Here is a 14,312-nt window from a genome sequence, read left to right as displayed (position 1 = left end):
AGTCAAAGCTATGGTTTTTCCAGTAGTCATTTATGGGTATGAGAGTTGGACTATAAAGAAAGCTGAGTGCTGAAGAATAGATGCTTTTGAACTGTGGTGTTGGAGAAGATTCTTTTTTTTTTTTTTTCCTTTTTTAAAAAATTTTATTTAATTTAACTTTACAATATTGTATTGGTTTGCCATATATCAAAATGAATCTGCCACAGGTATACATGTGTTCCCCATTCTGAACCCTCCTCCCTCCTCCCTCCCCATACCATCCCTCTGGGTCGTCCCAGTGCACCAGCCCCAAGCAGGGTCCCTTGGACTGCAAGGAGATCCAACCAGTCCATCCTAAAGGAAATCAGTCCTGAATATTAATTGGAAGGACTGATGCTAAAGATGAAAATCCAATACTTTGGCCATCTGATGGGAAGAACCAACTCCTGGGAAAAGACCCTGATTCTGGGAAAGGCTGAAGGCAGGAGGAGAAGGGGACAATAGAGGATAAGATGGTTGGATGGCACCACCAACTTGATGGACATGAGTTTGTGTGAACTCTGGGAGTTGGTGATGGGCAGGGAGGCCTGGTGTGCTGCCGTCCATGGGGTCGCAAACAGTCAGACACGACTGAGCAACTGAACTGAACTGACTGATTACATTGTTTGTGTTTTATTACTGTTCTGGTGGACGCCTTGAATTATGTAAATAGCTCTAAGAATATATTTAACTGGGAACCATCCATAATTCTTTTTATTCATCACCTAAACATCATAATTATGACTTAACAGCAGACTTTGATGTTTTTGCTCTGAACTATTACTGACTTTCTGAAAGTGATTCTCTTTGCCCCTCCTGTTTTTCCCTCTTCATCTTCTTTATCTCCTCTTTCATGAGGGATAACAATTGAAAGCAGATAACTGTTGGGTTTTTGTAATGCAGCCACTGCAAGGCAGAAACAGAGTCCTATTGTTCTTCTCATTTTAAAACTACAGGTATTTTCAGGTCTAATTATCCCAGTCTTTATTTAGAAAGTCGATGACTTATTTGAAGTGGTAATAATTTTTTCATCTACTTTCTTTTCTATCAAAATGAAGCAGAGGGTGACTGAGACATCCTCTGATGGGTGTTTGCTTGCAAATGTGATCTCATTTCCCAGTGACACATAGGACCTTGTGCTCATACTGTGCAGCCCTCACCAACCCACTGAATCAGAACCTGGGGGTAACCTCTATGCCATATTTTTGAAATACCACTTTTTCAAAGACTGGAAACTTTCTCCTGAATAAGGTTGCCATTTCAGAACCCAAAGAACCAAATGTAGCCTGATTTAGTTAGAAATTCTGTGAGCAGAGGATGTGCGTCTTCACTGGTTCTCAGGAATATCCTTCCTGCAGTATGCCAGGACATATTGAACCACTGACTCTCAGGAGGGAAAAATGTCTAATTTGTTGCATTTTCCAGTTTCCTTCAGGGTAAAGTTTCCCTGATACCTCAGTTGGTAAAGAATCTGCCTGCAATGCAGGAGACCCTGGTTTGATTCCTGGGTTGGGAAGATGTGCTGGAGAAGGGATAGGCTTCCCATTCCAATATTCTTGGGCTTCCCTTGTGGTTCAGCTGGTAAAGAATCTGCTCACAGTGTGGGAGACATAGATTTGATCCCTGGGTTGGAAAGATCCTCTAGAGAAGGGAAAGGCTACCCACCCCAGTATTCTGGCCTGGAGAATTCCATGGACTTTAAAGTCCATGGGGTGGTAAAGAGTTGGACACGACTAAGTGACTTTCACTTTCTTTCTTTCACTTTTTCATTCAGGGTAAAGACTGTTGACATAGCTTATATCAAGCTGATGTCAATGAACATGGAACTGGGATCAATGTGCTGTAATACACCATTATATTTACTCCACATAGATAGCATAAGCATGAATAACCTCAAAAACATAGATACTGGTAAAATGTAGTAAAACAACTAGAAAGGGACAAGCTTTTAGTACTGATCGCCCTTATCTTTAATATAACTTATTTAATTGTAGGTTTATATCATTCAACTTTTAATTATGAATCTGCTTTTAATGTGGGAGACCCAGGTTTTATCCCTGGGTCAGAAAGACTCTGCTGGAGATGGGAATGGCACCCCACTCCAGTATTCTTGGCCTGGAGAATTTCATGGACAGAGGATCCTGGCAGGCTACAGTCCATGGGGTCACAAAGAGTCAGACATGACTGAATGACTGACATTTTCACACTTTAAATGGTGACTCAAATAAGAAAATAAGTATATTCAAACTTACATTTGTCACATAGTAGATGTTTGGCCACCTCATGCGAAGAGTTGACTCATTGGAAAAGACTCTGATGCTGGGAGGGACTGGGGGCAGGAGGAGAAGGGGACGACAGAGGATGAGATGGCTGGGTGGCATTAATGACTTGATGGACGTGAGTCTGAGAGAACTCCGGGTGTTGATGATGGACAGGGAGGCCTGGCGTGCTGCGATTCATGGGGTCGCAAAGAGTCGGACACGTCTGAGAGACTGAACTGAATTGAACTGAAGTGAAGATGTAAAAGGGCTTTCCTGGTGGCTCAGTGGTTAAAAAAAAAAAAAGTAAAAATTCTGCCCACAGTACAGAAGATGCAGGTTCAGCCGACTGGGTTAGGAAGATCCCCTGGAAAAGGAAATGACAACTCACTCTATTCTTGCCTGGCAAATCCGACGGACAAAGGAGCCTGGTGGACTATAGTCCATGGGTCACAAGACTCAGGCACGACTTTGTGACTAAAAAACAACATCAAGATGTAAAATATGTATCTTACCTCATTGGTATAAAAATAAAGTGCATGAACTCATTTCAGTTTTTCAACTAAGGGGTATAACCACATCTTGCTCATGGTAACTTCAATAGCTTTCTTACTTCTACGGTAAATTCGAGCTTTCTGATCATCATGTAGGTGGACAGCGTGGCAGACAAAACTAGGAAGGAAAGCGGAGGACAAGAGAATGGTCCTTCACAGTAAATAGGGTAAGCTCCAGGGACCTGTCTGAGGTGAAAACCTTGGCTTCTACTGTCAGCATGTTATAGCTCTTCATTTTACAGACTTCTCAGAGAGTAAAGATGGCAGAAATAGTGTGATTTACACTTAGCTCATAGAACCTAAAAAAGCATTGTCCTCAATTTCCATCTGTTCCATTGTTATTCACCGCCCCCCCCCTGTTTTGATTCTGAACTTGGGAGAAAAAGGTAAGCTTGGGCTGTGTACATAGCACCTGAGGAGAGTCACACCTTTTAGAGGCAGTAGTCACCATCTCCAGGCGTAAAGACCAGATATGACCATACCCAGCCGGAAAAACACCATAGCACACTGGAGTCAGGATCTGCATTTTTGGTTTCGCCAATTCTATGCATATTCAGGAGATGTTGAAGAAGAGAATGAGGAAGAGACTGCATTCCTGAGGTTCCTGTACTCCTTGCTTTGACACAATCATGGAGGAGTTCAGATTTTTCACAGTATTAGTGAAGGTCCTAGTGATTTGTATCTAGTTTCATGAGTGTCAAGAGGAGACTAGAGTATTAGCATCTATTTTTGTCTCAGGAAAGCTCCTTGAAGACTAGGAGATAATTAAGCGGTGATGACACAGTCTAGTGAAGTCTACTTTCCATTTGAAAGCTCTCAAGGCTAGTCTCTCTTACCCTCAAAATAGCACATTTTCATGCACACCTATACACATATACATACCACACTGATAGGGTAGATACAGAGGCAGAGATCCCTTGTTCATCCCAGAAAGGAGAAGCTCTTTCCAAATTCTTTACTCATATAACTGACACTCAATACAAGCTCATAGATCAAAAGCTTTCTCAGAAACTGCAATTGTGGCCAAAGGCTAAAACTGTAGACCACATGTTCCCCTTCCATGAAAGAATTTTTTTTTTTTCATAATTAAAATGGAACAAGGAATTTGAAAATCTTAAAAAAAAAATCCTGAAACATAACTCTTTCACAATTATTGGGCTTTCTCAAGTTTTGTTTTCACAAACAAAATCCTGGATATGTAAGCTAGACTAAAATTAGATGAGATTCTGAGATCTCAATTTGGGTGGCCAGCTCTTTGAGAGATATGTGTACATCTGTGTGGACTGTGTGAAAGGGGCTGGATGGGTCTATAGCAATTGATTTGAGGGATGCAGCAAGTCAGTCGTTCCTTATGGATCCCTTGGTGCTGTTTGAGTTGAACCAGACTTCCCTGATTTACAGTGATGTTTTCAAGGGAGCTATCATTTTGGTGACAGGTTTCAATATTTCTTTTTTGTATGGTGAAATTTTGCATGTTTATTAGGCACCAGAGTATTCTCCAGATTTTTCTTAGGGAATTAGGATAAACACACTGGAAATATTTGAAGAAAAAATTAAGGAAAATACTAAAATAAATGGATTTCACATAGTACAATGCAGTGTTAAAGAGGTTAATGGTACCCTTGAGAGTGATTTTTGTGCTGAGCAAAAAAACACCCAGAGGTTTACTTTTGTTTAAAAAATACTTACTAAAGTTTTAGATTAAAAAATAGTTATTTCTTAAGCTTTTAAGTTTAGCCAAGTGTTATTACTCTATGTCTAGCAAATTTAATAAAGAACACTTTGAAAGGGTTCCCACTGAAAAACTTAGTTCAAAAATTTTAACTGCATTTTATATTTCATTTCCTTTTCAGGCACTTTGTTCCCTGAAGCAAATAAAATTCTCTTGAATAATAAATTTTTTATAAATCTAACTAAATTGAAAACATTGTGGAACTTGGTATTTTTTAAGTTTCCAAACAGTATGTAAAATAAAATTTCCTCTTAAGATCACAAATCTTAATTAATAATTCAATTATGGGTTTTAATTTTAATTTTCAAGCCTGTTGCTGTAATGAGCCAAAATTCTGTTTAAAAGTAATCAAGAGTTATTTACTCATTATTTTAACACAAACATATTTACAATGTAGCCTGGATCCTACTAAACACTTTGACACTGAGACTTAAATCTTCACATGGTTGTGAGACAATTCCATGGAAGTCAATTAACATCCATGTTAACAAGGATTATTTGCACCAATGATTTTAGCCAACATCTGGGAACATCAGGACAGCTGTTCTCCATGATCACTGAAGGAACTACGCAGTGTTAGGAATTGTCTTCTTAGCAGTACTAGAGGGTATTAACAACCAGAGAGCTTGGCTAGAACACCATCTGGAATCTTATCACCAGCCCTGATCTCTTTGAAAGGGGTATAAATGGGGCTGCTACACAGTCTATCGCCATTGAGGTTATAAACATCAACTAACTCTAATATCAACTAAACATCCATGCAGATTACTATAGTATTTTTTTGGCTTGAATTACATGTAAATAGCTGACAGTGAAGACTTTTGAGCTTGATGGAATTCTGAATTCTCATAAATTGGTTTCCTTAGTGTAGCTTAGTCTTACATGGACAATAGTCTCTGCTGGCATAAACCTATCCTAATATCTCTCTGGTCTTCTCTTTGGTCTTCCGACAAGTCATTTTTATCACTTAGTGACATAATTTCTGTGTGTGTGTGTGTGTGTGTGTGTGTGTGTGTGTATAGTGTATACATACATACGGGTGTCCCTGATGGCTCAGATGGTATAGAATCTGCTTGCAATGCAAGAGACCTGGGTTTGACCCCTGGGTCGGGAAGATCCCCTAGAGAAGGGAATGGTTACCCACTCCAGTATTCTTGACTGGAGAATTCCATGGACAGTATACATACGTGTGTGTGTATGTGTTTCTGTGCTGTAGATCTAAAATTAACACAAAATTGTAAATCAACTATACTTCAATTTAAAAAAAAATTAAAAACAAGCCTCTTTTGAGAGGCTAAAGTCTAACTGGAAGGGCACTGGACAGTGCTTGAGTCACTGCGTGAACTCATAAGAGTCCCTAATCTGTCTGACCTGTTTACCCGGGAATCACCCTACCTGCTCATGGGAATGTTATGAGGATCAGAAGATAGAATGGATGTGAATGGACTTGTGGTGAGTGGGGTGCCATACTAACATGCACTCTGTCACTACCAGTGGTGAACTTGTGTATTCTGCATCTCTACTGATGACTTCCCATAGCATTGGTCCCAGTACTCTGAATCAGCCTGGAGAAATGTTGTTAGGCCTCTAGATTGTGATATCAGAAAGATAAATACCAAATTAGCATGTATTACTAGTCTGTACTTCTTATTTCACTGGTATTTCCAAAAGGTCAATAACAGAGAATTCTGGTACATATATAAGCATATCTGCAGTTCATATTTGTATTCCCTGGAATAAAGGAGAGGTAATTCACTTAGTGTTCTTAAGTGAATGTTGCAAACAAGTATCTGAACTAACATCCTGTCTTCAATAAAGAAAAGCTCATTTTTGCTTATTTTCTATGCTGATCTCTGATCAAGGTTTCAGAGACAAGATCAAAATGCTAACTAAAATCTAAAGTAAAGTTGTGAAGAACCTTCAGTTTCTGGGAACAATTTTAAAAAATGACTATTTTGGACTAAAGAACATTTAAGTACTAAAAGATAAGAATGAAAAAAGGTAACTATGATGGAGAGTTTTCAAAGTAAATTTGAAAGGGGCACCAAAGCAGCTGTGTTGAGTGGAAGAAGTCCATGGACAAAAATCTGGATGTACAGCTTGGCAGTATGATACATCATGAGAATATAAATACAGAATCTGTAACTTTACAAAGTTATGTTTGGGTTGGGTTTTATTTATTCAATTACAGCATCACTTAAACATTCCCCTAGCAAATCATATTGCTTGAAATAAAATAATATCACAGTGAAAAACCTGATGGCTCATCTTTCTCATGAAGGGGAGATTTTGGGGTTTTGAATTTATCTTTTCATAGTGGTATGGTCAACAAAATCCATAGTCTGAAATGAGTTTAAAGAGATGGTAATAAGATGCCTAAATTTTAATTCCCAGGTTTAATACTAATGTTTAGGAAAATGAGCTTGATTTTTGCCCAAACAATACATTATATTCTCAAAAAGAAAATAATCATCCTTTGAATTGACAGATTAAAATCAGCAGGCAAATCAGAATTTTAAAATATGAATATGCAAGTACTGAGAAATTTTATGCAACGTATGCTATTGTCTTCCCAGGACTATAGCAGAAAATCAAGCATCAAGATGCTGACTATAAATTTCAATGCATTATTTAAAAATAATACAACAGGAGGGAGAAATGATTCACCCCTTTAGAAAGTATTCAGGACTTAGAATACTATGTGTTTGTCTATTTGGGGGTCTCAGAAACTTACACATAAAAACAAATTAAGGGTCCAAGAAAAAAGGAAAACCAAAGAATGAGAAAACAAGCCCTTTAAGTCAACACTTAAGAAATTATAGTTATTTATCTTGGATATAAAAGAACTGTCTTCATTTATTTGAATGAAGAAAATGTGACTAGAGTGTTCCATTTCCTCCAGGCCTGAAAAAAGGAAATAGGGAAGAAAGGGAGCTTAGCTATGAAGAAGAACTATCTGCCTATAAGTGTTCTTAAATACCAACTAAGATTATTGCCATGGGAAGGCGTGGGCTAGTTTCACCAAGGACCTTTATTTTCAGGAAGGAAACTATCTATCAGGGAGTTTATCACATAAAGCCAGGCCATGTTTTTCCTGAAATCTTTTTCCAGTTGAATGTATCCTTGACAGAAATATTGCTGTTTCACAGGAAAATGTTCCAAACTATGTTTCTCCCACTCCAGTACACCACCCCCTAAGAAGCTGCTTTATGGCTAAATAGTCTGTGTATCAGAGTATGATTAAAGTTTCATTAGTCATTAATAGTCTTAAATGGTCCCCTCTCTTAGGGATGAACAGTCAAAGAAAAAAAAAAAGGTACTAGGAATGAGTCAGAAACAAACTGTTCTCCTTGGAAGAATGTTCAGTAAATTTAATCATTCTAATGCATATGGTGATACTTTGATTTCCAATTCTAGAATTCAGTTGTTACTAGGAGACTGTCTTGTCTCCTGAATAAACCTTACCAAAGTAGACATTTTCAGAGTATACTGTGTAAGCTCGAGAGGAGAAAGGCAAGCAGCATAATTCTGTCATCAAGGTCACAGCCTGTTCTTTGAGATTACGAATGCCAGCTTGGTATGACAGTGCACTCCGCCCACTCTTGCCATGCCAGCCTCTGTGTCAGTGCTGAACATATGGGCTTTCAGCAGAGGCTGTCTGCTCCATCACCAACACTTCCTATGTCTCCAAAGAACATTATGTTCTTAGAGAAACAAAGAAGGTCGTTCTTAAATTCTAGAACCCCAAAACGTGTAGGCTATGTTTACAAGCTTGACACCAGAACCATTCCAGAATGAATCCAGATCTAACTGTCCAGTTGGCAGGAGTCTATTTTTTTATGGAGGTGTAATCATTAGCTACCCAGAATATCAGTCTCTCAAAATACGTCACTCATCCCATGGATGATATATAATTGGATTGGCCAAGTGTCATAGTCAGAAAGGTTTTAGAAGTCTTCTATTGCTGTGTGTGTGTTTGTGCATGTGGACACTAAGAATTCAGACAGCTATAAATGAATTGTAGAGCTGCATGACCTGGAGCCAATAGGAGCTTTGTTTGAATTAGGGCTCATATACTGAGTGAGAGATAAAGACTTATCTCTAAGAAGTTGAGCAATAAAGGTCAACCTTTCTCTCCAGAGAGAATACTGGAGGGAATGGATGTACACTCTGGTTGTAGAGAATCAATGACCACAAGCTTTGTCTAACACTTACTGGAAGTGGAGAAGGGAGGAAAGAAGGCAGGGATAGTTAAGAGAATTAACAAAGAAAAAATGATTTTGAGAACAGTAAGATGTTCTGTCAGTGAACTGATACTTCTATCCTAGACTCTCAACAGAATGGTGACATTTATGAACTAAGAAAAGCCTAACACAGAGAAACCTAGACAGCACATTAAAAAGCAGAGACATTATTTTGCCAACAAAGGTCTGTCTAGTCAAGGTTATGGTTTTTCCAGCAGTCATGTATGGATGTGAGAGTTGGACTATAAAGAAAGCTGAGCGCCGAAGAATTGATGCTTTTGAACTGTGGTGCTGGAGAAGACTCTTGAGAGTCCCTTGGACTGCAAGGAGATCCAACCAGTCCATCCTAAAGGAGATCAGTCCTGAATATTCATTGGAAGGACCGATGCTAAAGCTGAAACTCCAATACTTTGGACACCTGATTTGAAGAACTGACTCATTGGAAAAGACCCTGATGCTGGGAAAGATTGAAGGCAGGAGGAGAAGGGATGACAGAGGATGAGACGGTTGGATAGCATCACTGACTCAATGGCCATGAGTTTGAGTAAGCTCCAGGAGTTGGTGATGGAGTAGGAGGCCTGGCGTACTGCAGTCCATGGGGTCGCAAAGAGTTGGACATGACTGAACAACTGAACTGAACTGAATGGACAGAAAAAGAGCTGTATTTCTAAGGGTGAGATAAAATCTAAGGATAGGTGAGGTGTTATGAAAGACCTGTCACTGGTAATAGATCATAGCTTCAGTCAAGTGATTGCTGGAGAGAAGCTGAAGAGCCTCACCTTAGCATTATAGGAGCCAGTAATATAGGGATGAGGATTGATCAGGTCATAACTTGGACATGCAATATACATGATGGCCTTGATGAGCCAGCAATCCCGTTTCAGAGCACACACATCACATCCCTGGGGTTTCTTGCTCTTCACAGAAAAACTATTTAACTTGTTATGAAATTTTTCAAATTTATACAAGATTTTAGTAAATTATATATTACATTCCTGCACCAATCACAAAACTTCAAAAATTTTCTACTCATGACTAAACTTGTTATATCTATAGCTCCCATCCCTGGATTTTGAAGCAAGTGCCAAGCATGTTATCCTTTCATCTATAAATATTTCAGTATATATGTCTAAAAAATAAAAGTTGTTTTTAAATTTAAAAATATTAATATTTAGCATCATTTAAAAATATTAACAATAATTGAAAGGGAATTTTGAGGTAAGTGAAATTAAGCTTCCTCAAATTCCTGGAAAGGACTGAGGCAGACAATTGAATATAACCTTTAGTAGAACTTCCCTGTAGCTCAGACAGTAAAGAACCTGCCTGCAACACAGGAGATCTGGGTTCGATCCCTGGGTTGGGAAGATCCTCTGGAGAAGGGAATGGCAATCCAATCCAGTGTTCTTGCATGGAGATCCCATGGTCAGAACACCCTGGCAGGCTACAGTCAGTAGGGTCACAAAGGGTCAGACATGACTAGTAACTAACACTACTATTAGTATGACATTTTACCCTAGGTTAGTGGAACCTAGGCAGAGAAGGCAATGGCACCCCACTCCAGTACTCTTGCCTGGAAAATCCCAGGGACAGGGGAACCTGGTGGGCTGCCGTCTATGGGGTCGCACAGAGTTGGACACGACTGAAGCGACTTAGCAGCAGCAGCAGCAGCAGTGGAACCTGGGAGTGAGACTATAGGAAGACTTAGTAAGAAGACTCAGATATTAGATTTAGACATTTTGTTCTGAAAATGCATGAGCAGTAATGGAATGAATTTATCTTCAAGAAGAAACAGCATCCCTTGGCTTTCCAAATGTAAAGGGAAACCAATTTATGTTTTTCCTTTAGTATAGATCTTTTTCTATTGGCCCAGCAAGACATAGAGACTGATAGATAAGCAAAGACTCTATTGCTATATAAAATAATGATAGGTATAATCAGTAATAATGTTTGGGCATATTAATGCAACCCTCTGTAATAAGCTGTGCATGAATACTACAAAAAGTGGCCCCACAAGATCACTTAGCTGTGTTCACGTTATAGGACCTGTCTTATCTGGTAGATCTACAGTTCTAGTGTTGTTGTTTCTTAGTTTCCAAGTCATGTCTCTTTTGTGACCCCATGGACTATAGCCCACCAGGCTTCTCTGTCCATGGGAATCTTTAGGCAAGAATACATGAGTGGGTTGCTATTTCCTTCTCCAGGGAGGGGATCTTCCCGACCCAGGATCGAATCCATGTCTCCTACATTGGCAGGCAGATTCTTTACCACTAAGCCATCTGGGAAGCCCACAGTTCTATTAGGCAAATGTTATAAACTTCAGACCCGTGAAAAATCAACCCAGTTGTATTAGCTGACTTGGGTTTCCATAACAAAATGTCACAGGCTGATGACTTAAACACAAGCATTATTTTTCTTACCACTTCTGGAGGTTGGAAGTGCAAGATCAAGGGCTTGGCAGGGTTGGCTTCTGGTGAGACCGTATCTGTGACTTGTAGATGGCCCCCTTCTAGCCCTCACAAGGCCCTTTCTCTTTGGATATGCATTCTTGGTGCTTCTTCCTCTTCTAATTAGGGATATCAGTCCTAAGGGGTTAAGGTTCCCTCCTTATGACCTTATTAAATCTAATTACCTTCATAAGCCTTATCTCTAAATACAGTCAGATTGGGAGATAGGGCTTCCACATATGAATTTTGGAGAGATACAATTCAGTTCATAACACCAGGTAATTCTAAATAATCTATGTTTATTATCCCTCTAAAATGATAATCAATCATTCACTTAAAACATGAGATCTGATGCTTTTCCCTCTTGTGGTTTCACTCTCTAACTATATATGTAAATGGTTTCCTTTAAAATTTTGAGGTTAGGGACTTCCCTGGTGGCACAGTAGTGAAGAATCCACATGCCAGTGCAGGAAAATGGGTTTAATCCCTGATCCGGGAAGATTCCACATGCTGTCAAGCAACTAAGCCCACGCACCGCAACAACTGAGCCTGTGCTCTGGAGCTCAGGAGCCACAACCACTGAAGCCCACGTGCCCTAGAGCCCATGCTCCACAACAAGAGAAGCCACCACAGTGAGAAGCCTGCTGCAACCAGAGAGCAGCCCCCGCTCACGGCAGATAGAGAAAAGCCAGTGCAGCATCCAAGACCCAGCACAACCAAAAATAAATAAACAAACAGTTAAAAGGCTTTGAGGTTAACTTATGGATTTAGTTATACACAAATACATTTTATCTACTTAATTAAAACACAAATGTTGATGGATGTCAAGAAACATTCAGTTCAGTTCAGTCGCTCAGTCATGTCCGACTCTTGGCGACCGCATGAATCACAGCACGCCAAGCCTCCCTGTCCATCACCAACTCTTGGAGTTCACTCAAACTCATGTCCATTGAATTGGTGATGCCATCCAGCCATTTCATCCTCTGTCGGTCCCCTTCTCCTCCTGCCCCCAATCCCTCCCAGCATCAGGGTCTTTTCCAATGAGTCAGTTCTTTGAATCAGGTGGCCAAAGTATTGGAGTTTCAGCTTTAGCATCAGTCCTTCCAATGAACACCCAGGACTGATTTCCTTTAGGATGGACTGGTTGGACGTCCTTGCAGTCCAAGGGACCCTCAAGAGGCTTCTCCAACACCACAGTTCAAAAGCATCATTATTTAATCACAATACTTCATCTGGCTACATTTTTTCTAATGGGTTCATGATTTGTTTTTGGAACGGGGGGGGGGGGGGGGGGGGGGGGGGGGGGGCCTTTGGTTAACATGTTTTTCACCAAGCCCCTCTACTTTTCTTGCCCCACCCAACCAACCCAAGGAGAGTCAACCCCAAAATTGTCCAGCAATTTACAAAGGAAGTTGGTGTGGCAACATGGCCCCTGAGCTTCACCTATCTTTCTATTGTGTAATAGGAAAACATTGTAACAATGAGGTAGTTCAGAGAAGCTGAGCCAGCTGGGCCTGCCCAGAGTAGACACCAATGATGTGGCCTTGGGAAGCTGTGAGGAGGCAGATGGAAGACAGAGCTCAGGTGCTGTTGAGGGGGTGAGCCACCCTGGAACAGCTCTAGCTTCCTGCACCCTTCCCGTTCAAGTTCCAGATCTGCTATGTTCTTAAATAACACTCTTTTTTTTCTTTCCTTTTCCTGGATATAACTTCTTGTAATCCAAAGAGTATAACAGGGAACTCAGCTTGTGGCTCTGTGATGACCTAGAGGGATGGGATGGCTGCGGGGTGGGGAGGGGGGGTCGCCTGTCAGAGACTTAAGTGGGAGGGAATGTATGTATACATATAGCTGATTCATGTTGTACATCAGAAACTAATACAACATTGTAAAGCATTTATATTCCAATTATAAATATATATCTACGTGAAAAAAACAAAGAAACACTTTATGAAAAATTCTCCTTCTTTAATCAGATATTGATAAGTCATATGACTCTCCGCTCTTTTAATTGTGTCTGTCATGAGTTTTCCATTTTGCCAGAACAAGCACCCAAAGTCTGTTCTGTCTTCATCTATGAATATTAAAGGATGTCAGTGCTTATGAAGCTCCCAAAATGTGAAGTTTGCTTCAGTGGCACCTGCTCCAACCCCTTCACAATCCACGCTTTTAAGTAGTACGTTTTCCCTGACCCCATTTCCCATGTCCTTCGGTTGCCCTCTGTTTACCCAAGGCTTCCATTTTGGACAAAGATTAAAATTGGGCTTCTCCAATACTTTATCTCCCATTTAAGGCTCACGTATATTGTGTAACAGGAGACTGTTCCCTTTTTAGCTGTGATTTTAAAAAGTTGACTGAGAAAATCTCATTTGTGCTAACTTATAAATGTGCAAAACTTTTAATACTATACCTCCCCCAAGAATATTAACATTTTTCCCCAGAGAGAAAAAGGAATGAGTACGTGGAAGTGAAACTTGACTCATCCCTTGTCCAAAGACCCAAAGTCAGTTCTAGTGAAGTAGAGTTCTGGGGGCCTAGTTTGTAATACATCTATTTGCTGAAAGGTCAGAACTTCTTGACGTCTAAGAACCTTCTGAATGTCATGTATTTATAATGGGCGTATGTCTACACATCAGAATAAGGGAAAGAGGGAGAGGAAATTTACCTGAGGTTTAGCTCCAGATTAGCCCCTTTTGCGATAAAAATCAGTTTTAGAATTTACAAGAGAGTCAGTTTTGTTTCAGTTTATTCCCTGGTGGCCCACCTGGTAAAGAATCTGCTTGCAATGCAGGGACCCTGGGTTCAATCCCTGGCTTGGGAAGATCCCCTGGAAAAGGGAACAGCTACCCACTTCAGTATTTTGGCCTGGAGAATTCCATGGACGGTACAGTCCATGGGGTACAAAGAGTTGGACATGACTGAGCAACTTTCACATCAAGTGTTCAGCTATATTTTGGCCCCAGGCTATTTTCTAAATTAGATAATTGTGATCAATAGTCAGCTTCATCACTGTTGCCCTTGTTGTCACCATCATCATCATCACTGGACAGTGTACCATGAACAGG

General features: G+C 40.1%; 1 long non-coding RNA gene across 6 annotated transcripts in view; it reads right to left on the bottom strand.

The window, feature by feature from the left end:
- The window catches only part of LOC147350395 (uncharacterized), a 108,798-nt gene that overhangs the window by 39,920 nt on the left and 54,566 nt on the right, over positions 1 to 14,312 (bottom strand). The window contains exon 4 of one of the 6 annotated variants that reach the window (XR_015148815.1): positions 2,271 to 2,643. The exons of the other annotated variants lie outside the window; for them this stretch is intronic. This is a non-coding gene — a long non-coding RNA (uncharacterized LOC147350395). The remainder of the gene's footprint in view (positions 1 to 2,270; positions 2,644 to 14,312) is intronic. 6 annotated transcript variants of the gene reach the window in all.

Source organism: Bos grunniens, chromosome 20 (genome assembly GCF_055505025.1).
Source record: "Bos grunniens cultivar Pamir isolate PY7600 chromosome 20, Bosgru_T2T1.0, whole genome shotgun sequence".
Taxonomy (NCBI): domain Eukaryota; kingdom Metazoa; phylum Chordata; class Mammalia; order Artiodactyla; family Bovidae; genus Bos; species Bos grunniens.
The sequence above is the reverse complement of the archived record's forward strand: the minus strand, read 5'-3'. Positions and strand labels throughout refer to the sequence as shown.